Genomic DNA, 24530 nt, shown 5'->3' with positions numbered 1-24530 from the left:
GAGGGACTTGTATAGCAATACAGGTAAAGTGAGGTTGTGATTTCGAGCCTCAAGTCACGTCAAGTCAAGTTTATTTCTTTAGCGCTTTTCACAACAGACATTGTCTCAAAGCAGCTTTAAAGAAATCAACAGTCAAGGTTAATGGTGTGCATTTATCCTGATGAGCAAGTAATGGCGACTGTGGCAAGGAAAAACTCCCTTAGACGTTATGAGGAAGAAACCTTGAGAGGAACCAGACTCAAAAGGGGAACCATCCTCATTTGGGTGACATCAAGAGTTTGAACATAAATCTTTCAACAATACAGAACACTGGAGAGTGAGAACTAACATGAGTACAGGAGTATAAGATTATAAGTAAATGTTCTTTCTACAGTCTTTGGTATAAAAGTAGGAGCTACTGAGCTCAACACTTGTGATCAAGCTCAACACTTGTGATCAAGCTCAACATTTGTGATCAAGGGGTTGTACCTGGGTTTAGCATGATCCTGAGCAGGCTGTGCTCAATTACTGATTCGTATGAATTGAATGTTTTTACTAACCATGTAGTTGTTTACATTTACAGTAAGATCACCAACCCTTTTCCTGGCGTCCTGAAGATTCTATTTCTAACCATGTGAATGTGTCTAACATAGATAATTATTACAGTCAATTAGTTAGATTTGGTAAAAGATTTGGGCTGAAGCAGAATTCCGCAGGATGGTAGATGTCCAGGAGCATGATTAAGGAACACTTGCCTCTCAGAATCAAAGGTAGCAAACTGTACTTTTCCATGTTGTAGAACATTGCACCAATTTCAGTATCTTTAATATATATTTTTCATCTGGTATGTTGTGGGTAGTGAAAGTGTCAGAAAAGCTAGAGGAATCCTGATATGAATTCCACACAGAGACTGTATTTATACCGAAGTTTGATTCCGGCCACAAGAAAAGTCGCCATATACAGTGTGAGATTTTTTCAGGAAGTATGCTAGGTGAGGCTTGAGCTTACAACAGCAGCACTGCATTAACTGCCTGCTGAATAAGTACCCCATGCTAACCAATTGCACCGCTCAAGCCTTGATGTAAAAGAGCCTGAGCTCAACACTGCCTTCCTAAACTGGATAAAAGTTTACCTTTACTTTGGTTATAGGCACAAAAAGCATTGAATCACCAGTGATCATCAAACCAAAGTTGAGTCCCATGTGGCATTAGGATATAACGTAAACTTTACCTGGCAACTTGATTATAGCATGTTTACGTTAATCTTTTTTTATCTTGTTCCATATTAGGGTCTACACAGAGCCTATACTCAGAACACTGGTTTCAGATGGTTACATTTTCGATTGGATAGCATAGATCCATATTAATAGTCTAAGCAATTGTACATACTGCCAGATTTGTATTAAAATTTCTGCTCAGTAGAACTGCATAAAGACACCCAATTGTAGTGAAGGTTTTACTTTACGAAAAGTTCTAAATCAGTGACTTTTAATCCTGCTCATCTGATAACAGTCAAAGGTAAATCTTGTGTGGTATTAGCATAATGTACATTTAAATTGGATTCTTGAATTCAGCACATATACATAACATCATTTTATCTTGGTCACTATTAGAGTGGATCCAAAGACAATCTGATGAACACCCTGTTTGAGACACATGATGAATGGGACACCGTTGACACTTATTCACAGCATCTAAGACAAACCACACACTGACATTTGTTTTAAAACTCATGCGCCAGGTGAGGCTCGAACTCACAACTCGGCATTGCTTCACCTGTACTGCTGTATAAGTACCGCGCGCTAACCGATTGCGCCACTGGAGCTACAGTGGGGCTTGTACATGGGTTTAGCATGATCCTGAGCAGGCTGTGCTCAATTACTGATTCGTATGAATTGAATGTTTTTACTAACCTTGTAGTGGTTAACCTTTACAGTATGATCACCAACCCTTCTCCTGGAGTCCTGAAGATTCTATTTCTAACCATGTGAATGTGTCTAACACAGATGATCGTACAGTCAATTAGTTAGATTTGGTAAAAGATTAGTTTTTTGCAGGATGGTAGATGTCCAGGAGCATGATTAAGGACCACTTACCTCTCAGAATCAAAAGTAGCAAACTGTACTTTTCCATGTTGAAGAACATTGCACCATCTTTAGTATCTTAAACATATACATTTCATCTGGTATGTTGTGGGTAGTAAAAGTGAAATCTAGAGGAATCCTGATATGAACTCCATACAGAGACGTATTTATAGCGAATTTTCATTCTGGCCACAAGGAAAGTTGCCCTATACAGTGTGAGATTTTTTCAGGAAGCTTTTAAAAAGCATGCTAGGTAAGGCTAGAGCTTTTACATTATAAGCATTGCATTACCTGCCTGCTGAATTATTACCTAATGCTAACCAATTGCACCGCTCGAGCCCTTATGTAAGTGAGCCTGAGCTAAACACTGCCTTCTTAAACTGGATAAAAGTTTCCTTAACTTTGATTATAAACACAAAAAGCATTGAATCACCAGTGATCATCAAACCAAACGTAAGTCCCATGTGGCATTAGGATATAACGTAAACTTTACCTGGCAACTTGATTATAGCATGTTTACGTTAATCTTTTTTTATCTTGTTCCATATTAGGGTCTACACAGAGCCTATACTCAGAACACTGGTTTCAGATGGTTACATTTTCGATTGGATAGCATAGATCCATATTAATAGTCTAAGCAATTGTACATACTGCCAGATTTGTATTAAAATTTCTGCTCAATAGAACTGCATAAAGACACCCAATTGTAGTGAAGGTTTTACTTTACGAAAAGTTCTAAATCAGTGACTTTTAATCCTGCTCATCTGATAACAGTCAAAGGTAAATCTTGTGTGGTATTAGCATAATGTACATTTAAATTGGATTCTTGAATTCAGCACATATACATAACATCATTTTATCTTGGTCACTATTAGAGTGGATCCAAAGACAATCTGATGAACACCCTGTTTGAGACACATGATGAATGGGACACCGTTGACACTTATTCACAGCATCTAAGACAAACCACACACTGACATTTGTTTTAAAACTCATGCGCCAGGTGAGGCTCGAACTCACAACCTCGGCATTGCTTCACCTGTACTGCTGTATAAGTACCGCGCGCTAACCGATTGCGCCACTGGAGCTACAGTGGGGCTTGTACATGGGTTTAGCATGATCCTGAGCAGGCTGTGCTCAATTACTGATTCGTATGAATTGAATGTTTTTACTAACCTTGTAGTGGTTAACCTTTACAGTATGATCACCAACCCTTCTCCTGGAGTCCTGAAGATTCTATTTCTAACCATGTGAATGTGTCTAACACAGATGATCGTACAGTCAATTAGTTAGATTTGGTAAAAGATTAGTTTTTTGCAGGATGGTAGATGTCCAGGAGCATGATTAAGGACCACTTACCTCTCAGAATCAAAAGTAGCAAACTGTACTTTTCCATGTTGAAGAACATTGCACCATCTTTAGTATCTTAAACATATACATTTCATCTGGTATGTTGTGGGTAGTAAAAGTGAAATCTAGAGGAATCCTGATATGAACTCCATACAGAGACGTATTTATAGCGAATTTTCATTCTGGCCACAAGGAAAGTTGCCCTATACAGTGTGAGATTTTTTCAGGAAGCTTTTAAAAAGCATGCTAGGTAAGGCTAGAGCTTTTACATTATAAGCATTGCATTACCTGCCTGCTGAATTATTACCTAATGCTAACCAATTGCACCGCCGAGCCCTTATGTAAGTGAGCCTGAGCTAAACACTGCCTTCTTAAACTGGATAAAAGTTTCCTTAACTTTGATTATAAACACAAAAAGCATTGAATCACCAGTGATCATCAAACCAAACGTAAGTCCCATGTGGCATTAGGATATAACGTAAACTTTACCTGGCAACTTGATTATAGCATGTTTACTTTAATCTTTTTTTATCTTGTTCCATATTAGGGTCTACACAGAGCCTATACTCAGAACACTGGTGTCAGATGGTTACATTTTCGATTAGATAGCATAGATCCATATTAATAGTCTAAGCAATTGTACATACTGCCAGATTTGTATTAAAATTTCTGCTCAATAGAACTGCATAAAGACACCCAATTGTAGTGAAGGTTTTACTTTACGAAAAGTTCTAAATCAGTGACTTTTAATCCTGCTCATCTGATAACAGTCAAAGGTAAATCTTGTGTGGTATTAGCATAATGTACATTTAAATTGGATTCTTGAATTCAGCACATATACATAACATCATTTTATCTTGGTCACTATTAGAGTGGATCCAAAGCCAATCTGATGAACACCCTGTTTGAGACACATGATGAATGGGACACCGTTGACACTTATTCACAGCATCTAAGACAACCACACACTGACATTTGTTTTAAAACTCATGCTCCAGGTGAGGCTCGAACTCACAACCTCGGCATTGCTTCACCTGTACTGCTGTATAAGTACCGCGCGCTAACCGATTGCGCCACTGGAGCTACAGTGGGGTTTGTACCTGGGTTTAACATGATCCTGAGCAGGCTGTGCTCATTTACTGATTCGTATGAATTGAATGTTTTTACTAACCATGTAGTTGTTTACATTTCAGTAAGATCACCAACCCTTTTCCTGGCGTCCTGAAGATTCTATTTCTAACCATGTGAATGTGTCTAACATAGATAATCATTACAGTCAATTAGTTAGATTTGGTAAAAGATTTGGGCTGAAGCAGAATTCCACAGGATGGTAGATGTCCAGGAGCATGATTAAGGAACACTTGCCTCTTAGAATCAAAGGTAGCAAACTGTACTTTTCCATGTTGAAGAACATTGCACCAATTTCAGTATCTTTAATATATATTTTTCATCTGGTATGTTGTGGGTAGTGAAAGTGTCAGAAAAGCTAGAGGAATCCTGATATGAATTCCACACAGAGACTGTATTTATACCGAAGTTTGATTCCGGCCACAAGAAAAGTCGCCATATACAGTGTGAGATTTTTTCAGGAAGTATGCTAGGTGAGGCTTGAGCTTACAACAGCAGCACTGCATTAACTGCCTGCTGAATAAGTACCCCATGCTAACCAATTGCACCGCTCAAGCCTTGATGTAAAAGAGCCTGAGCTCAACACTGCCTTCCTAAACTGGATAAAAGTTTACCTTTACTTTGGTTATAGGCACAAAAAGCATTGAATCACCAGTGATCGTCAAACCAAAGTTGAGTCCCATGTAAAAATTAGCATATGACATAAATTTCACCTGGCAAATGGATTATAGCATGTTTACATTATTCTTTTTTATCTTGTCTAAGCAAATGTACATACTGCCAGGTTTGTTTTAAAATTTCTGCTTAATAGAACTGCATACAGACACCTAATTGTAGTGAAGTTTTTACTTCACAAAAAGTACTAAATCCTTAAATTCTGCTCATCTGCTAACAGTCAAAGGTAAATCTTGTGTGGTATTAGCATGATGTACATTTAAAATGGATTCTAGAATTTAACACATATACACAACATCTTTTTATCTTGGTCCGTATTAGAGTGGATCCAAAGCCAATCTCATGAACACCCTGTTTAAGACACATGATGAACAGGACACAATTGACAGTATCTAAGATAAACCACACACTGACATTTGTTTAAAACTCATGTTCCAGGTGAGGCTCGAACTCACAACCTCGGCATTGCTTCACCTGTACTGCTGTATAAGTACCGCTAACCGATTGCGCCACTGGAGCTACAGGGTGGGGAGTGTACCTGGGTTTAGCATGATCCTGAGCAGGTTGTGATCAACTACTGATTCATATGAATTGAATGTTTTTACTAACCTTGTAGTGGTTAACCTTTACAGTATGATCACCAACCCTTCTCCTGGAGTCCTGAAGATTCTATTTCTAACCATGTGAATGTGTCTAACACAGATGATCGTACAGTCAATTAGTTAGATTTGGTAAAAGATTAGTTTTTTGCAGGATGGTAGATGTCCAGGAGCATGATTAAGGACCACTTACCTCTCAGAATCAAAAGTAGCAAACTGTACTTTTCCATGTTGAAGAACATTGCACCATCTTTAGTATCTTAAACATATACATTTCATCTGGTATGTTGTGGGTAGTAAAAGTGAAATCTAGAGGAATCCTGATATGAACTCCATACAGAGACGTATTTATAGCGAATTTTCATTCTGGCCACAAGGAAAGTTGCCCTATACAGTGTGAGATTTTTTCAGGAAGCTTTTAAAAAGCATGCTAGGTAAGGCTAGAGCTTTTACATTATAAGCATTGCATTACCTGCCTGCTGAATTATTACCTAATGCTAACCAATTGCACCGCTCGAGCCCTTATGTAAGTGAGCCTGAGCTAAACACTGCCTTCTTAAACTGGATAAAAGTTTCCTTAACTTTGATTATAAACACAAAAAGCATTGAATCACCAGTGATCATCAAACCAAACGTAAGTCCCATGTGGCATTAGGATATAACGTAAACTTTACCTGGCAACTTGATTATAGCATGTTTACGTTAATCTTTTTTTATCTTGTTCCATATTAGGGTCTACACAGAGCCTATACTCAGAACACTGGTTTCAGATGGTTACATTTTCGATTGGATAGCATAGATCCATATTAATAGTCTAAGCAATTGTACATACTGCCAGATTTGTATTAAAATTTCTGCTCAATAGAACTGCATAAAGACACCCAATTGTAGTGAAGGTTTTACTTTACGAAAAGTTCTAAATCAGTGACTTTTAATCCTGCTCATCTGATAACAGTCAAAGGTAAATCTTGTGTGGTATTAGCATAATGTACATTTAAATTGGATTCTTGAATTCAGCACATATACATAACATCATTTTATCTTGGTCACTATTAGAGTGGATCCAAAGACAATCTGATGAACACCCTGTTTGAGACACATGATGAATGGGACACCGTTGACACTTATTCACAGCATCTAAGACAACCACACACTGACATTTGTTTTAAAACTCATGCGCCAGGTGAGGCTCGAACTCACAACCTCGGCATTGCTTCACCTGTACTGCTGTATAAGTACGCGCTAACCGATTGCGCCACTGGAGCTACAGTGGGGCTTGTACATGGGTTTAGCATGATCCTGAGCAGGCTGTGCTCAATTACTGATTCGTATGAATTGAATGTTTTTACTAACCTTGTAGTGGTTAACCTTTACAGTATGATCACCAACCCTTCTCCTGGAGTCCTGAAGATTCTATTTCTAACCATGTGAATGTGTCTAACACAGATGATCGTACAGTCAATTAGTTAGATTTGGTAAAAGATTAGTTTTTTGCAGGATGGTAGATGTCCAGGAGCATGATTAAGGACCACTTACCTCTCAGAATCAAAAGTAGCAAACTGTACTTTTCCATGTTGAAGAACATTGCACCATCTTTAGTATCTTAAACATATACATTTCATCTGGTATGTTGTGGGTAGTAAAAGTGAAATCTAGAGGAATCCTGATATGAACTCCATACAGAGACGTATTTATAGCGAATTTTCATTCTGGCCACAAGGAAAGTTGCCCTATACAGTGTGAGATTTTTTCAGGAAGCTTTTAAAAAGCATGCTAGGTAAGGCTAGAGCTTTTACATTATAAGCATTGCATTACCTGCCTGCTGAATTATTACCTAATGCTAACCAATTGCACCGCTCGAGCCCTTATGTAAGTGAGCCTGAGCTAAACACTGCCTTCTTAAACTGGATAAAAGTTTCCTTAACTTTGATTATAAACACAAAAAGCATTGAATCACCAGTGATCATCAAACCAAACGTAAGTCCCATGTGGCATTAGGATATAACGTAAACTTTACCTGGCAACTTGATTATAGCATGTTTACTTTAATCTTTTTTTATCTTGTTCCATATTAGGGTCTACACAGAGCCTATACTCAGAACACTGGTGTCAGATGGTTACATTTTCGATTAGATAGCATAGATCCATATTAATAGTCTAAGCAATTGTACATACTGCCAGATTTGTATTAAAATTTCTGCTCAATAGAACTGCATAAAGACACCCAATTGTAGTGAAGGTTTTACTTTACGAAAAGTTCTAAATCAGTGACTTTTAATCCTGCTCATCTGATAACAGTCAAAGGTAAATCTTGTGTGGTATTAGCATAATGTACATTTAAATTGGATTCTTGAATTCAGCACATATACATAACATCATTTTATCTTGGTCACTATTAGAGTGGATCCAAAGACAATCTGATGAACACCCTGTTTGAGACACATGATGAATGGGACACCGTTGACACTTATTCACAGCATCTAAGACAACCACACACTGACATTTGTTTTAAAACTCATGCGCCAGGTGAGGCTCGAACTCACAACCTCGGCATTGCTTCACCTGTACTGCTGTATAAGTACGCGCTAACCGATTGCGCCACTGGAGCTACAGTGGGGCTTGTACATGGGTTTAGCATGATCCTGAGCAGGCTGTGCTCAATTACTGATTCGTATGAATTGAATGTTTTTACTAACCTTGTAGTGGTTAACCTTTACAGTATGATCACCAACCCTTCTCCTGGAGTCCTGAAGATTCTATTTCTAACCATGTGAATGTGTCTAACACAGATGATCGTACAGTCAATTAGTTAGATTTGGTAAAAGATTAGTTTTTTGCAGGATGGTAGATGTCCAGGAGCATGATTAAGGACCACTTACCTCTCAGAATCAAAAGTAGCAAACTGTACTTTTCCATGTTGAAGAACATTGCACCATCTTTAGTATCTTAAACATATACATTTCATCTGGTATGTTGTGGGTAGTAAAAGTGAAATCTAGAGGAATCCTGATATGAACTCCATACAGAGACGATTTATAGCGAATTTTCATTCTGGCCACAAGGAAAGTTGCCCTATACAGTGTGAGATTTTTTCAGGAAGCTTTTAAAAAGCATGCTAGGTAAGGCTAGAGCTTTTACATTATAAGCATTGCATTACCTGCCTGCTGAATTATTACCTAATGCTAACCAATTGCACCGCTCGAGCCCTTATGTAAGTGAGCCTGAGCTAAACACTGCCTTCTTAAACTGGATAAAAGTTTCCTTAACTTTGATTATAAACACAAAAAGCATTGAATCACCAGTGATCATCAAACCAAACGTAAGTCCCATGTGGCATTAGGATATAACGTAAACTTTACCTGGCAACTTGATTATAGCATGTTTACTTTAATCTTTTTTTATCTTGTTCCATATTAGGGTCTACACAGAGCCTATACTCAGAACACTGGTGTCAGATGGTTACATTTTCGATTAGATAGCATAGATCCATATTAATAGTCTAAGCAATTGTACATACTGCCAGATTTGTATTATAATTTCTGCTCAATAGAACTGCATAAAGACACCCAATTGTAGTGAAGGTTTTACTTTACGAAAAGTTCTAAATCAGTGACTTTTAATCCTGCTCATCTGATAACAGTCAAAGGTAAATCTTGTGTGGTATTAGCATAATGTACATTTAAATTGGATTCTTGAATTCAGCACATATACATAACATCATTTTATCTTGGTCACTATTAGAGTGGATCCAAAGCCAATCTGATGAACACCCTGTTTGAGACACATGATGAATGGGACACCGTTGACACTTATTCACAGCATCTAAGACAACCACACACTGACATTTGTTTTAAAACTCATGCTCCAGGTGAGGCTCGAACTAACAACCTCGGCATTGCTTCACCTGTACTGCTGTATAAGTACCGCGCGCTAACCGATTGCGCCACTGGAGCTACAGTGGGGCTTGTACCTGGGTTTAACATGATCCTGAGCAGGCTGTGCTCATTTACTGATTCGTATGAATTGAATGTTTTTACTAACCATGTAGTTGTTTACATTTCCAGTAAGATCACCAACCCTTTTCCTGGCGTCCTGAAGATTCTATTTCTAACCATGTGAATGTGTCTAACATAGATAATCATTACAGTCAATTAGTTAGATTTGGTAAAAGATTTGGGCTGAAGCAGAATTCCACAGGATGGTAGATGTCCAGGAGCATGATTAAGGAACACTTGCCTCTTAGAATCAAAGGTAGCAAACTGTACTTTTCCATGTTGAAGAACATTGCACCAATTTCAGTATCTTTAATATATATTTTTCATCTGGTATGTTGTGGGTAGTGAAAGTGTCAGAAAAGCTAGAGGAATCCTGATATGAATTCCACACAGAGACTGTATTTATACCGAAGTTTGATTCCGGCCACAAGAAAAGTCGCCATATACAGTGTGAGATTTTTTCAGGAAGTATGCTAGGTGAGGCTTGAGCTTACAACAGCAGCACTGCATTAACTGCCTGCTGAATAAGTACCCCATGCTAACCAATTGCACCGCTCAAGCCTTGATGTAAAAGAGCCTGAGCTCAACACTGCCTTCCTAAACTGGATAAAAGTTTACCTTTACTTTGGTTATAGGCACAAAAAGCATTGAATCACCAGTGATCGTCAAACCAAAGTTGAGTCCCATGTAAAAATTAGCATATGACATAAATTTCACCTGGCAAATGGATTATAGCATGTTTACATTATTCTTTTTTATCTTGTCTAAGCAAATGTACATACTGCCAGGTTTGTTTTAAAATTTCTGCTTAATAGAACTGCATACAGACACCTAATTGTAGTGAAGTTTTTACTTCACAAAAAGTACTAAATCCTTAAATTCTGCTCATCTGCTAACAGTCAAAGGTAAATCTTGTGTGGTATTAGCATGATGTACATTTAAAATGGATTCTAGAATTTAACACATATACACAACATCTTTTTATCTTGGTCCGTATTAGAGTGGATCCAAAGCCAATCTCATGAACACCCTGTTTAAGACACATGATGAACAGGACACAATTGACAGTATCTAAGATAAACCACACACTGACATTTGTTTAAAACTCATGTTCCAGGTGAGGCTCGAACTCACAACCTCGGCATTGCTTCACCTGTACTGCTGTATAAGTACCGCGCGCTAACCGATTGCGCCACTGGAGCTACAGGGTGGGGAGTGTACCTGGGTTTAGCATGATCCTGAGCAGGTTGTGATCAACTACTGATTCATATGAATTGAATGTTTTTACTAACCTTGTAGTGGTTAACCTTTACAGTATGATCACCAACCCTTCTCCTGGAGTCCTGAAGATTCTATTTCTAACCATGTGAATGTGTCTAACACAGATGATCGTACAGTCAATTAGTTAGATTTGGTAAAAGATTAGTTTTTTGCAGGATGGTAGATGTCCAGGAGCATGATTAAGGACCACTTACCTCTCAGAATCAAAAGTAGCAAACTGTACTTTTCCATGTTGAAGAACATTGCACCATCTTTAGTATCTTAAACATATACATTTCATCTGGTATGTTGTGGGTAGTAAAAGTGAAATCTAGAGGAATCCTGATATGAACTCCATACAGAGACGATTTATAGCGAATTTTCATTCTGGCCACAAGGAAAGTTGCCCTATACAGTGTGAGATTTTTTCAGGAAGCTTTTAAAAAGCATGCTAGGTAAGGCTAGAGCTTTTACATTATAAGCATTGCATTACCTGCCTGCTGAATTATTACCTAATGCTAACCAATTGCACCGCTCGAGCCCTTATGTAAGTGAGCCTGAGCTAAACACTGCCTTCTTAAACTGGATAAAAGTTTCCTTAACTTTGATTATAAACACAAAAAGCATTGAATCACCAGTGATCATCAAACCAAACGTAAGTCCCATGTGGCATTAGGATATAACGTAAACTTTACCTGGCAACTTGATTATAGCATGTTTACGTTCATCTTTTTTTATCTTGTTCCATATTAGGGTCTACACAGAGCCTATACTCAGAACACTGGTGTCAGATGGTTACATTTTCGATTGGATAGCATAGATCCATATTAATAGTCTAAGCAATTGTACATACTGCCAGATTTGTATTAAAATTTCTGCTCAATAGAACTGCATAAAGACACCCAATTGTAGTGAAGGTTTTACTTTACGAAAAGTTCTAAATCAGTGACTTTTAATCCTGCTCATCTGATAACAGTCAAAGGTAAATCTTGTGTGGTATTAGCATAATGTACATTTAAATTGGATTCTTGAATTCAGCACATATACATAACATCATTTTATCTTGGTCACTATTAGAGTGGATCCAAAGCCAATCTGATGAACACCCTGTTTGAGACACATGATGAATGGGACACCGTTGACACTTATTCACAGCATCTAAGACAACCACACACTGACATTTGTTTTAAAACTCATGCTCCAGGTGAGGCTCGAACTCACAACCTCGGCATTGCTTCACCTGTACTGCTGTATAAGTACCGCGCGCTAACCGATTGCGCCACTGGAGCTACAGTGGGGGCTTGTACCTGGGTTTAGCATGATCCTGAGCAGGCTGTGCTCATTTACTGATTCGTATGAATTGAATGTTTTTACTAACCATGTAGTTGTTTACATTTCCAGTAAGATCACCAACCCTTTTCCTGGTGTCCTGAAGATTCTATTTCTAACCATGTGAATGTGTCTAACATAGATAATCATTACAGTCAATTAGTTAGATTTGGTAAAAGATTTGGGCTGAAGCAGAATTCCGCAGGATGGTAGATGTCCAGGAGCATGATTAAGGAACACTTGCCTCTCAGAATCAAAGGTAGCAAACTGTACTTTTCCATGTTGAAGAACATTGCACCAATTTCAGTATCTTTAATATATATTTTTCATCTGGTATGTTGTGGGTAGTGAAAGTGTCAGAAAAGCTAGAGGAATCCTGATATGAATTCCACACAGAGACTGTATTTATACCGAAGTTTGATTCCGGCCACAAGAAAAGTCGTCATATACAGTGTGAGATTTTTTCAGGAAGTATGCTAGGTGAGGCTTGAGCTTACAACAGCAGCACTGCATTAACTGCCTGCTGAATAAGTACCCCATGCTAACCAATTGCACCGCTCAAGCCTTGATGTAAAAGAGCCTGAGCTCAACACTGCCTTCCTAAACTGGATAAAAGTTTACCTTTACTTTGGTTATAGGCACAAAAAGCATTGAATCACCAGTGATCGTCAAACCAAAGTTGAGTCCCATGTAAAAATTAGCATATGACATAAATTTCACCTGGCAAATGGATTATAGCATGTTTACATTATTCTTTTTTATCTTGTCTAAGCAAATGTACATACTGCCAGGTTTGTTTTAAAATTTCTGCTTAATAGAACTGCATACAGACACCTAATTGTAGTGAAGTTTTTACTTCACAAAAAGTACTAAATCCTTAAATTCTGCTCATCTGCTAACAGTCAAAGGTAAATCTTGTGTGGTATTAGCATGATGTACATTTAAAATGGATTCTAGAATTTAACACATATACACAACATCTTTTTATCTTGGTCCGTATTAGAGTGGATCCAAAGCCAATCTCATGAACACCCTGTTTAAGACACATGATGAACAGGACACAATTGACAGTATCTAAGATAAACCACACACTGACATTTGTTTTAAAACTCATGCTCCAGGTGAGGCTCGAACTCACAACCTCGGCATTGCTTCACCTGTACTGCTGTATAAGTACCGCGCGCTAACCGATTGCGCCACTGGAGCTACAGGGTGGGGAGTGTACCTGGGTTTAGCATGATCCTGAGCAGGTTGTGATCAACTACTGATTCATATGAATTGAATGTTTTTACTAACCTTGTAGTGGTTAACCTTTACAGTATGATCACCAACCCTTCTCCTGGAGTCCTGAAGATTCTATTTCTAACCATGTGAATGTGTCTAACACAGATGATCGTACAGTCAATTAGTTAGATTTGGTAAAAGATTAGTTTTTTGCAGGATGGTAGATGTCCAGGAGCATGATTAAGGACCACTTACCTCTCAGAATCAAAAGTAGCAAACTGTACTTTTCCATGTTGAAGAACATTGCACCATCTTTAGTATCTTAAACATATACATTTCATCTGGTATGTTGTGGGTAGTAAAAGTGAAATCTAGAGGAATCCTGATATGAACTCCATACAGAGACGTATTTATAGCGAATTTTCATTCTGGCCACAAGGAAAGTTGCCCTATACAGTGTGAGATTTTTTCAGGAAGCTTTTAAAAAGCATGCTAGGTAAGGCTAGAGCTTTTACATTATAAGCATTGCATTACCTGCCTGCTGAATTATTACCTAATGCTAACCAATTGCACCGCTCGAGCCCTTATGTAAGTGAGCCTGAGCTAAACACTGCCTTCTTAAACTGGATAAAAGTTTCCTTAACTTTGATTATAAACACAAAAAGCATTGAATCACCAGTGATCATCAAACCAAACGTAAGTCCCATGTGGCATTAGGATATAACGTAAACTTTACCTGGCAACTTGATTATAGCATGTTTACGTTCATCTTTTTTTATCTTGTTCCATATTAGGGTCTACACAGAGCCTATACTCAGAACACTGGTGTCAGATGGTTACATTTTCGATTGGATAGCATAGATCCATATTAATAGTCTAAGCAATTGTACATACTGCCAGATTTGTATTAAAATTTCTGCTCAATAGAACTGCATAAAGACACCCAATTGTAGTGAAGGTTTTACTTTACGAAAAGTTCTAAATCAGTGACTTTTAATCCTGCTCATCTGATAACAGTCAAAGGTAAATCTTGTGTGGTATTAGCATAATGTACATTTAAATTGGATTCTTGAATTCAGCACATATACATAACATCATTTTATCTTGGTCACTATTAGAGTGGATCCAAAGCCAATCTGATGAACACCCTGTTTGAGACACATGATGAATGTGACACCGTTGACACTTATTCACAGCATCTAAGACAACCACACACTGACATTTGTTTTAAAACTCATGCTCCAGGTGAGGCTCGAACTCACAACCTCGGCATTGCTTCACCTGTACTGCTGTATAAGTACCGCGCGCTAACCGATTGCGCCACTGGAGCTACAGTGGGGGCTTGTACCTGGGTTTAGCATGATCCTGAGCAGGCTGTGCTCATTTACTGATTCGTATGAATTGAATGTTTTTACTAACCATGTAGTTGTTTACATTTCCAGTAAGATCACCAACCCTTTTCCTGGTGTCCTGAAGATTCTATTTCTAACCATGTGAATGTGTCTAACATAGATAATCATTACAGTCAATTAGTTAGATTTGGTAAAAGATTTGGGCTGAAGCAGAATTCCGCAGGATGGTAGATGTCCAGGAGCATGATTAAGGAACACTTGCCTCTCAGAATCAAAGGTAGCAAACTGTACTTTTCCATGTTGAAGAACATTGCACCAATTTCAGTATCTTTAATATATATTTTTCATCTGGTATGTTGTGGGTAGTGAAAGTGTCAGAAAAGCTAGAGGAATCCTGATATGAATTCCACACAGAGACTGTATTTATACCAAGTTTGATTCCGCCACAAGAAAAGTCGTCATATACAGTGTGAGATTTTTTCAGGAAGTATGCTAGGTGAGGCTTGAGCTTACAACAGCAGCACTGCATTAACTGCCTGCTGAATAAGTACCCCATGCTAACCAATTGCACCGCTCAAGCCTTGATGTAAAAGAGCCTGAGCTCAACACTGCCTTCCTAAACTGGATAAAAGTTTACCTTTACTTTGGTTATAGGCACAAAAAGCATTGAATCACCAGTGATCGTCAAACCAAAGTTGAGTCCCATGTAAAAATTAGCATATGACATAAATTTCACCTGGCAAATGGATTATAGCATGTTTACATTATTCTTTTTTATCTTGTCTAAGCAAATGTACATACTGCCAGGTTTGTTTTAAAATTTCTGCTTAATAGAACTGCATACAGACACCTAATTGTAGTGAAGTTTTTACTTCACAAAAAGTACTAAATCCTTAAATTCTGCTCATCTGCTAACAGTCAAAGGTAAATTTTGTGTGGTATTAGCATGATGTACATTTAAAATGGATTCTAGAATTTAACACATATACACAACATCTTTTTATCTTGGTCCGTATTAGAGTGGATCCAAAGCCAATCTCATGAACACCCTGTTTAAGACACATGATGAACAGGACACAATTGACAGTATCTAAGATAAACCACACACTGACATTTGTTTAAAACTCATGCTCCAGGTGAGGCTCAAACTCACAACCTCGGCATTGCTTCACCTGTACTGCTGTATAAGTACCGCGCGCTAACCGATTGCGCCACCGGAGCTACAGGGTGGGGAGTGTACCTGGGTTTAGCATGATCCTGAGCAGGTTGTGATCAACTACTGATTCATATGAATTGAATGTTTTTACTAACCTTGTAGTGGTTAACCTTTACAGTATGATCACCAACCCTTCTCCTGGAGTCCTGAAGATTCTATTTCTAACCATGTGAATGTGTCTAACACAGATGATCGTACAGTCAATTAGTTAGATTTGGTAAAAGATTAGTTTTTTGCAGGATGGTAGATGTCCAGGAGCATGATTAAGGACCACTTACCTCTCAGAATCAAAAGTAGCAAACTGTACTTTTCCATGTTGAAGAACATTGCACCATCTTTAGTATCTTAAACATATACATTTCATCTGGTATGTTGTGGGTAGTAAAAGTGAAATCTAGAGGAATCCTGATATGAACTTCATACAGAGACGATTTATAGCGAATTTTCATTCTGGCCACAAGGAAAGTTGCCCTATACAGTGTGAGATTTTTTCAGGAAGCTTTTAAAAAGCATGCTAGGTAAGGCTAGAGCTTTTACATTATAAGCATTGCATTACCTGCCTGCTGAATTATTACCTAATGCTAACCAATTGCACCGCTCGAGCCCTTATGTAAGTGAGCCTGAGCTAAACACTGCCTTCTTAAACTGGATAAAAGTTTCCTTAACTTTGATTATAAACACAAAAAGCATTGAATCACCAGTGATCATCAAACCAAACGTAAGTCCCATGTGGCATTAGGATATAACGTAAACTTTACCTGGCAACTTGATTATAGCATGTTTACGTTAATCTTTTTTTATCTTGTTCCATATTAGGGTCTACACAGAGCCTATACTCAGAAAACTGGTGTCAGATGGTTACATTTTCGATTGGATAGCATAGATCCATATTAATAGTCTAAGCAATTGTACATACTGCCAGATTTGTATTAAAATTTTTGCTCAATAGAACTGCATAAAGACACCCAATTGTAGTGAAGGTTTTACTTTACGAAAAGTTCTAAATCAGTGACTTTTAATCCTGCTCATCTGATAACAGTCAAAGGTAAATCTTGTGTGGTATTAGCATAATGTACATTTAAACTGGATTCTTGAATTCAGCACATATACATAACATCATTTTATCTTGGTCACTATTAGAGTGGATCCAAAGCCAATCTGATGAACCCCCTGTTTGAGACACATGATGAATGGGACACCGTTGACACTTATTCACAGCATCTAAAACAAACCACACATTGACATTTGTTTTAAAACTCATGCTCCAGGTGAGGCTCGAACTTACAACCTCGGCATTGCTTCACGCTTGAATGTTTTTACTAACCATGTAGTTGTTAACATTTACAGTAAGATCACCAACCCTTCTCCTGGAGTACTGAAGATTCTATTTCTAACCATGTGAATGTGTCTAACACAGATGATCAGTCCAGTCAATTAGTTAGATTTGGTAAAAGATTAGTTTTTTGCAGGATGGTAGATGTCCAGAAGCATGATTAAGGACCACTTACCTCTCAGAATCAAAAGTAGCAAACTGTACTTTTCCATGTTGAAGAACATTGCACCATCTTCAGTATCTTTAACATATATATATATATATATATATATATATATATATATATATATATATATATATATATATATATATATATATATATATATTTTCATCTGGTATGTTGTGGGTAGTGAAAGTGAAATCTAGATGAATCCTGGTATGAACTCCATACAGAGACGTATTTATAGCGAATTTTGGGAAAGTTGCCCTATACAGTGTGAGATTTTTTTAGGAAGCTTTTAAAAAGCATGCTAGGTAAGGCTAGAGCTTTTACATTATAAGCATTGCATTACCTGCCTGCTGAATAAGTACCCCATGCTAACCAATTGCACCACTCAAGCCTTGACGTAAAAGAGCCTGAGCTAAACACTGCTCTCTTAAACTGGATAGAAGTTTCCTTAACTTTAATTATAGGCACAAAAAGCATTGAATCACCAGTGATCGTCAAACCAAAGTTAAGTCCCATGTGAAAATTAGCATATGACATAAATTTCACCTGGCAAATGGATTATAGCATGTTTACATTAATCTTTTTTATCTTGTCTAAGCAAATGTACATACTGCCAGGTTTGTTTTAAAATTTCTGCTCAATAGAACTGCATACAGACACCTAATTGTAGTGAAGGTTTTACTTCACAAAAAGTACTAAATCAGTGACCTTAAATTCTGCTCATCTGCTAACAGTCAAAGGTAAATCTTGTGTGGTATTAACATGGTATTAGCTCACCAATAACTGATTCATATGAATTGAATGTTTTTACTAACCATAGTAGAGGTGGGAAGTAATGCAATACAAATACTTTGTTACTTTACTAAAGTAGATTTTTCTGGTATCAGTACTTTACTCCACTAGATATTTTTTGGACAACTTTTTACTTTCACTCATCACATTGATGTACTTTCTTATTTTTTACATTTTCACACCAGCTTCATTTACTTTTAGTATTATTTTTTCTCATTGCACGGCTTTTTCCCATATCACTGGTGTATTATTTCATGGATATCAGACGTAGACGTAGGCAAGCGAAGCAAACAATGAGCAAGGAAACTAGAGGAATGGTTAATGTGAATTCAGAGAGAGAGACACCGATGTGAAAATGAATAAAAACAAAGACATTTCTCAACACCTATAACCATATATAAGGGAGATGTTTAAAATTATAAATATATATATAAACACACAAAAGTATTGGGACACCTGGCCTCTCCTGCTATATGTGGTACTTTTCCAAACTTTTACCACAAATCTGGAGGCACTCAGTTGTACCCCTGTGCACAAAGTGAGTATATATTTTACAACAACGTAAATATATTTTGATAGAGATGATGTATGCGTGTGTTGTAGCTGTGGCTACAGTGAAAGAAGACTTGATGAATTGTGTTAAATGGGTTTCTTGCTTTATTAATGGCATTCATCCTCACTCTATGAGATAGCTTTCTCACCACTCTTTGTAATACTGTGTTTCTGTATTATATTGTTTCAATACTCATGGCATAATAATAATAGTATTAAGCAGTGGATTGATTCAGGTAGGAAACCACTAAAGGTGTAAAATTCATGGCCCACCACCACAGTTCCCTGTCTACTGTACCAGCTGCATGGGTAAAAGTACTAGATACCCACTTGACTTTATTTTACAGACATATAGTTGAATTTTGACTCATTTAAAATCGACACAAGAATCTAATTATACTCAATTAACACATATCTGTGGAGTGTAACTTTATCCCTCAATATGATTAGTTAAATAACTATTAGGCTATTCAACAGTGTTATGGCATCCTCTGCTGGAAGTATTATGTCATACATTTTTTTAGCCCCAATGACTTTAAGACTTATAAGTGGATATAAGACTTATAAGGGGAAGACTTATAAGGGGATTTATATTTATTCATTTATGTATTTATGTATTTATTACTTTTAATTTTATAATCATAAAAAACATTTTCTTTGAGGACAGGGACAAGGACGGGCCCAGCCAGTTGTCACCAGGTATCTACAGATTATCTAGAAAATGCTTTAAGAAATTCAGTGTCCTTCAATCTGCACCACAAGGACGACACTGTGGTGGGGTTTTATAGTGCACGAGGAAACATTTTTTGATATTTGGAATATTCTCAAAATAAACCTATAGACTAAAATTGAGACTTCAACTGCGCATTGTCTTTTTTGCCTTTTGTTATGTTATAACAAATAACAAACGTTTGCTGCTCATATTCTCATGTGGAAACTTAAATACCACGCATTTTCTTCTCACAGAAAAGCTCCGACAATCGATCAGTATCAAGTGCTTCATGGCAGAGCTCCAGTGCGCAATCGGTTAGGATTCCACACATCCCAAAAACAAGCTGTTCTGATGGCTGGGGTCTGATAAATGTCTCTGCAACAACATGCCGGGACCCAACAGATCTGAAACATCTTTGATCACGAGAGACGCTTCTCTGGTCATAGTCTAAAGTAAATCATATGTGGTATAAGCATATAATGTACACTCCACTTGGATCCTTGTATTTAGCGTATCTCTTTATCTTGCTCATTATTAGGGTGGACCCAGTGCGAGTCACAGGAACATCATGTGTGAGGCAGGAATACATTCTGAATGGCATGCCATGGACGCTTATTCATAGTTTCTCTTCAAATCCACATACCGAGATGATTGTTTTAAAATTCATGCTCCAGGTGAGGCTCGAACTCACAACCTCGGCATTGCTTCACCTGTACTGCTGTATAAGTACCGCGCGCTAACCGATTGCGCCACTGGAGCCAAAGGGTGTGGTGTACCTGGGTTTAGCATGATCCTGAGCAGGCTGTGATCAATTACTGATTCATATGAATTGAAGACACAGAAGGATAACGCCTAAATTCCTCGCAATTTCTTTTTATAGATCAGTATCAATTACTTTAATGTAGTGCTCCAGTGGCGTAATCGGTTAGCGCGCGGTTCTTTTACAGCAGTACAGCTGAAGCGATGCCGAGGTTGTGAGTTCGAGCCTCACCTGGAGCACAAGTCATTCTAACGCAAACTCGATAGTATGTAAATTAGCTATTTACATCCCTCTATGAGGGACTTGTATAGTAATACAGGTAAAGTGACGTTGTGATTTCAAACCTTACCTGGAGCATGGCCTTTTACAGTTTTTCTCAGTTGCTTTAGAGCGTTTCTCGAATCATCCTTAATATTTGCAAATCAGTAAGTGCATTCTCAGAACAATTTGTACAAACAACAGAATACATTGGATTTTTTGCAAAATCCTGTTTTGTGCTCAAAATCCTTAGTACTTCTCTCAAAAGTAAGTATTTGTGTCAATGAACATATCATTGCCATCAAAATAACAAGTCCTTTTATCATTGTATACAAACAAGATAGTCAAAATGTTTATAAATTATTTCAGTATTACGATGCTTTATTTTTGTATTTCCTGATGTAAACTATGTTTTTAATTACAAGTATTGAAAATGCACGAGGCTGAATTAGCAACTATGAATTTCAACAGCACAAATTTACACATTACTGTATGTGGGATATTGATTGTACAGTTTTTCTCAGTCGCTTTGGAGCATTTCTCGAATCATACTTAAGATTTGCAAATCAGTAAGTGCATTCTCAAAACACTGTGAACAAACAGCACAATACATCGGATTTCTATGTAAGTATTTTTGTCCATGAACATATCATTGTCTTCAAAATACCAAGTCCTTTTATCATTGTTTACGAACAAGATAGTCAAAATGTTTATAAATTATTTCAATATAACAATGCTTTATTTTAGTATTTCCTGATGTAAATTATGTTTTGGATTACAAGTATTGAAAATGCACGAGGCTGAATTGGCAACTATGAATTTAAACAGCACAAATTTACACATTACTGTATGTGGGATATTGATTGTAAGAGACTGGACAGGATTCACACTTTTTTATTTTTCTTTACTAGTGGACTGACTAAAAAATGACAATATAATATCATTGTGATAGAAAATAAAAAGACACAAATTAAAATTCAAAAAGGTAAACATAGGAAACACTTCTTAGGCAGAACTGCGCATGCCGCACTATACAGTGTAATCAGTCTCTACCCCCTGACGTCCCAGTCTGTCGGGCCACAGATTTTCATCCACATCACAACAGATATCATCTCTTGCAATACCATTGTGAGGCCATGATTGACAAAATGGCCTCTTCTTCCTTTTCCTCTATTTTGCCTCCTTACCCTTCCTTACCTGACTTATGCAATGAACTGATGCCTAATTGTTTTGGGGTTAAAACCATTTATGTAAAACCAGTATAATACATTTTGATCAACATGACATAAACAACAGATAATGTAGGAAAAAGCAGACACTTGTACACATTCGATTAAATGAAAGCCTTCGCAATTTGATCAAAGCAACAAAAAATGTTCTTATGATGAACACAAATTACTAAATGATGTTGAGTTTGAACAAGTTGTTTTCAGAATTTCATTTCTGATCTGAGAAACGCTCCAAAGCAACTGAGAAAAACTGTAATAGCTTTCTGAAAAACACACCATAGAGCAACTTTCCCTGGTGGCCTCGGCTGGAGTATTTACTTTAAGCACAGACTTTTTATAAATACCGCGCGCTAACCGATTGCACTACTGGAGCTACAGTGTGGGGTGTACCTGGGCATGAACCTGAGCAGGCTGTGATCAATTGTTGATTCATATGAATTGAATGTTTTTACTAATCATGTAGTTGTTAACATTTACAGTATGATCACCAACCCTTCTCCCGGAGTCCTGAAGATTCTATTTCTAACCATGTGAATGTGTCTAACAGAGATAATCAGTCCAGTCAATTAGTTAGATTTGGTAAAAAATTTGGGCTGAAGCAGAATTCTGCAGGAAGGTAGATGTCCAGGAGCATGATTGGGGACCACTTACCTCTCAGGCAGCATATATAAAGAGAAAAGCAGTGGGCCTAAGACAGATCCTTGCGGAACTCCAAACTTGACCTCAGAGAGTGTGGAGAACTTACCATTTACATCAACAAACTGATATCAATCAGTCAAATAAGACCTAAGCCAAGAGAGAGCTGTTCCCTTTTTTCCAACAACGTTCTCAAGTCTAGCAAGCAGTATAGTATCATCAATGGTGTCAAAAGCTGCACTAAGATCGAGCAAAACAAGTAAAGAGACAAAACCCTGATCAGAGGCCAATAGCAGGTCATTTACCACCTTAACTAGTGCCGTCTCTGTGCTATGATGAGGGCTAAATTCTGACTGATACATTTAAAAAAATTTTTTATTCCTAAGTAGCATTACCTGCCTGCTGAATAAGTACCCCATGCTAACCAATTGCACCACTCAAGCCCTTATATAAGTGAGCCTGAGCTAAACACTGCCTTCTTAAACTGGATAAAAGTTTTCCTTTATTTTGATTATAGGCACAAAAAGCATTGAATCATTAGTGATCATCAAACCAAAGCTAAGTCCCATGTGGGATTAGCATATAACGTAAACTTCACCTGGCAACTTAATTATAGCATGTTTACATTAATCTTTTTTATCTTGTTCTACATTAGGGTCTACTCTACTCACGGTATCTAAGACAAACCACACATGGACATTTGTTTTAAAATTCATGCTCCAGGTGAGGCTCGAACTCACAACCTCGGCATTGCTTCACCTGTACTGCTGTATAAGTACCACGCTCTAACCGATTGCGCCACTGGAGCTATATTGTTAGGGATGTACCTGGGTTTAGCATGATCCTGAGCAGGCTGCGATCAATTACTGATTCATATGAATTGAATGTTTTTACTAACCATGTAGTTGTTAACATTTACAGTATGATCACCAACCCTTCTCCTGGAGTCCTGAAGATTCTATTTCTAACCATGTGAATGTGTCTAACACAGATAATCAGTCCAGTCAATTAGTTAGATTTGGTAAAAGATTTGGGCTGAAGCAGAATTCTGCAGGATGGTAGATGTCCAGGAGCATGATTGGGGACCACTTACCTCTCAGGCAGCATATATAAAGAGAAAAGCAGTGGGCCTAAAACAGATCCTTGCGGAACTCCAAACTTGACCTCAGAGAGTGTGGAGAACTTACCATTTACATCAACAAACTAATATCAATCAGTCAAGTAAGACCTTAGCCAAGAAAGAGCTGTTCCCTTTATTCCAACAACGTTCTCAAGTCTAGCAAGCAGTATAGTATCATCAATGGTGTCAAAAGCTGCACTAAGGTCGAGCAAAACAAGTAAAGAGACAAAACCCTGATTAGAGGCCAATAGCAGGTCATTTACCACCTTAACTAGCACCGTCTCTGTGCTATGATGAGGGCTAAATTCTGACTGATACATTTAAAATGTTTTATTCCTTAGTATTCATGTTGCTCGTTCTTGTCGATTTCTTCTCTATGACATCCAAAGGATTCAACCATTTCTGTCCATACAGGCTGCCCAGATGCTTGTTCAGTCTCTTGTCATTTCAAGACTTGACTACTGCAACTCTCTGCTGGCAGGTCTCCCCCGGAATGCTATTCGTCCACTGCAAATGATCCAAAACGCAGCGGCACGACTTGTGTTCAATCAGCCCAAGTTTTCCCACACCACCCCACTGCTGCGCTCCCTTTACTGGCTTCCAGTAGCTGCACGTATCAGATTCAAAACACTGATGCTTGCCTACAAGGCCAAAAATGGACCAGCACCATCTTACCTCAGTGACCTCATCACATCTCGCACTGCACCACGCTGTCTGAGATCCTCCAGCACTGCTCGACTGGTACCACCTTCTCACAGAATGAGAGGTAAGTACACTTC

General features: G+C 37.8%; 12 non-coding genes across 12 annotated transcripts; 1 reads left to right on the top strand and 11 right to left on the bottom strand.

Annotated features, from left to right (window-relative positions):
- Positions 1-1711: 1711 nt before the first annotated feature.
- trnai-uau lies at positions 1712-1803 on the bottom strand. Its single transcript is given in 2 exon segments — positions 1712-1746; positions 1766-1803. It is a non-coding gene; the product is annotated as a tRNA-Ile (tRNA).
- A 1254-nt stretch (positions 1804-3057) lies between these two features.
- Positions 3058-3150, bottom strand: trnai-uau. Its single transcript is given in 2 exon segments — positions 3058-3093; positions 3113-3150. It is a non-coding gene; the product is annotated as a tRNA-Ile (tRNA).
- A 1252-nt stretch (positions 3151-4402) lies between these two features.
- On the bottom strand, positions 4403-4495 carry trnai-uau. The gene is given in 2 exon segments: positions 4403-4438; positions 4458-4495. It is a non-coding gene; the product is annotated as a tRNA-Ile (tRNA).
- Positions 4496-9674: 5179 nt separating this feature from the next.
- trnai-uau lies at positions 9675-9767 on the bottom strand. The gene is given in 2 exon segments: positions 9675-9710; positions 9730-9767. It is a non-coding gene; the product is annotated as a tRNA-Ile (tRNA).
- Positions 9768-10918: 1151 nt separating this feature from the next.
- Positions 10919-11011, bottom strand: trnai-uau. Its single transcript is given in 2 exon segments — positions 10919-10954; positions 10974-11011. It is a non-coding gene; the product is annotated as a tRNA-Ile (tRNA).
- Positions 11012-12265: 1254 nt separating this feature from the next.
- trnai-uau lies at positions 12266-12358 on the bottom strand. The gene is given in 2 exon segments: positions 12266-12301; positions 12321-12358. It is a non-coding gene; the product is annotated as a tRNA-Ile (tRNA).
- A 1153-nt stretch (positions 12359-13511) lies between these two features.
- Positions 13512-13604, bottom strand: trnai-uau. Its single transcript is given in 2 exon segments — positions 13512-13547; positions 13567-13604. It is a non-coding gene; the product is annotated as a tRNA-Ile (tRNA).
- Positions 13605-14859: 1255 nt separating this feature from the next.
- Positions 14860-14952, bottom strand: trnai-uau. Its single transcript is given in 2 exon segments — positions 14860-14895; positions 14915-14952. It is a non-coding gene; the product is annotated as a tRNA-Ile (tRNA).
- A 1150-nt stretch (positions 14953-16102) lies between these two features.
- trnai-uau lies at positions 16103-16195 on the bottom strand. The gene is given in 2 exon segments: positions 16103-16138; positions 16158-16195. It is a non-coding gene; the product is annotated as a tRNA-Ile (tRNA).
- Positions 16196-20414: 4219 nt separating this feature from the next.
- Positions 20415-20507, bottom strand: trnai-uau. The gene is given in 2 exon segments: positions 20415-20450; positions 20470-20507. It is a non-coding gene; the product is annotated as a tRNA-Ile (tRNA).
- A 147-nt stretch (positions 20508-20654) lies between these two features.
- Positions 20655-20747, top strand: trnak-uuu. Its single transcript is given in 2 exon segments — positions 20655-20692; positions 20712-20747. It is a non-coding gene; the product is annotated as a tRNA-Lys (tRNA).
- A 2599-nt stretch (positions 20748-23346) lies between these two features.
- On the bottom strand, positions 23347-23439 carry trnai-uau. The gene is given in 2 exon segments: positions 23347-23382; positions 23402-23439. It is a non-coding gene; the product is annotated as a tRNA-Ile (tRNA).
- Positions 23440-24530: the final 1091 nt, after the last annotated feature.

This window comes from Silurus meridionalis, chromosome 9 (genome assembly GCF_014805685.1).
Source record: "Silurus meridionalis isolate SWU-2019-XX chromosome 9, ASM1480568v1, whole genome shotgun sequence".
In the NCBI taxonomy this organism is placed as follows: Eukaryota; Metazoa; Chordata; class Actinopteri; order Siluriformes; family Siluridae; genus Silurus; species Silurus meridionalis.
This window is presented reverse-complemented; position numbering and strand designations above follow the sequence as displayed.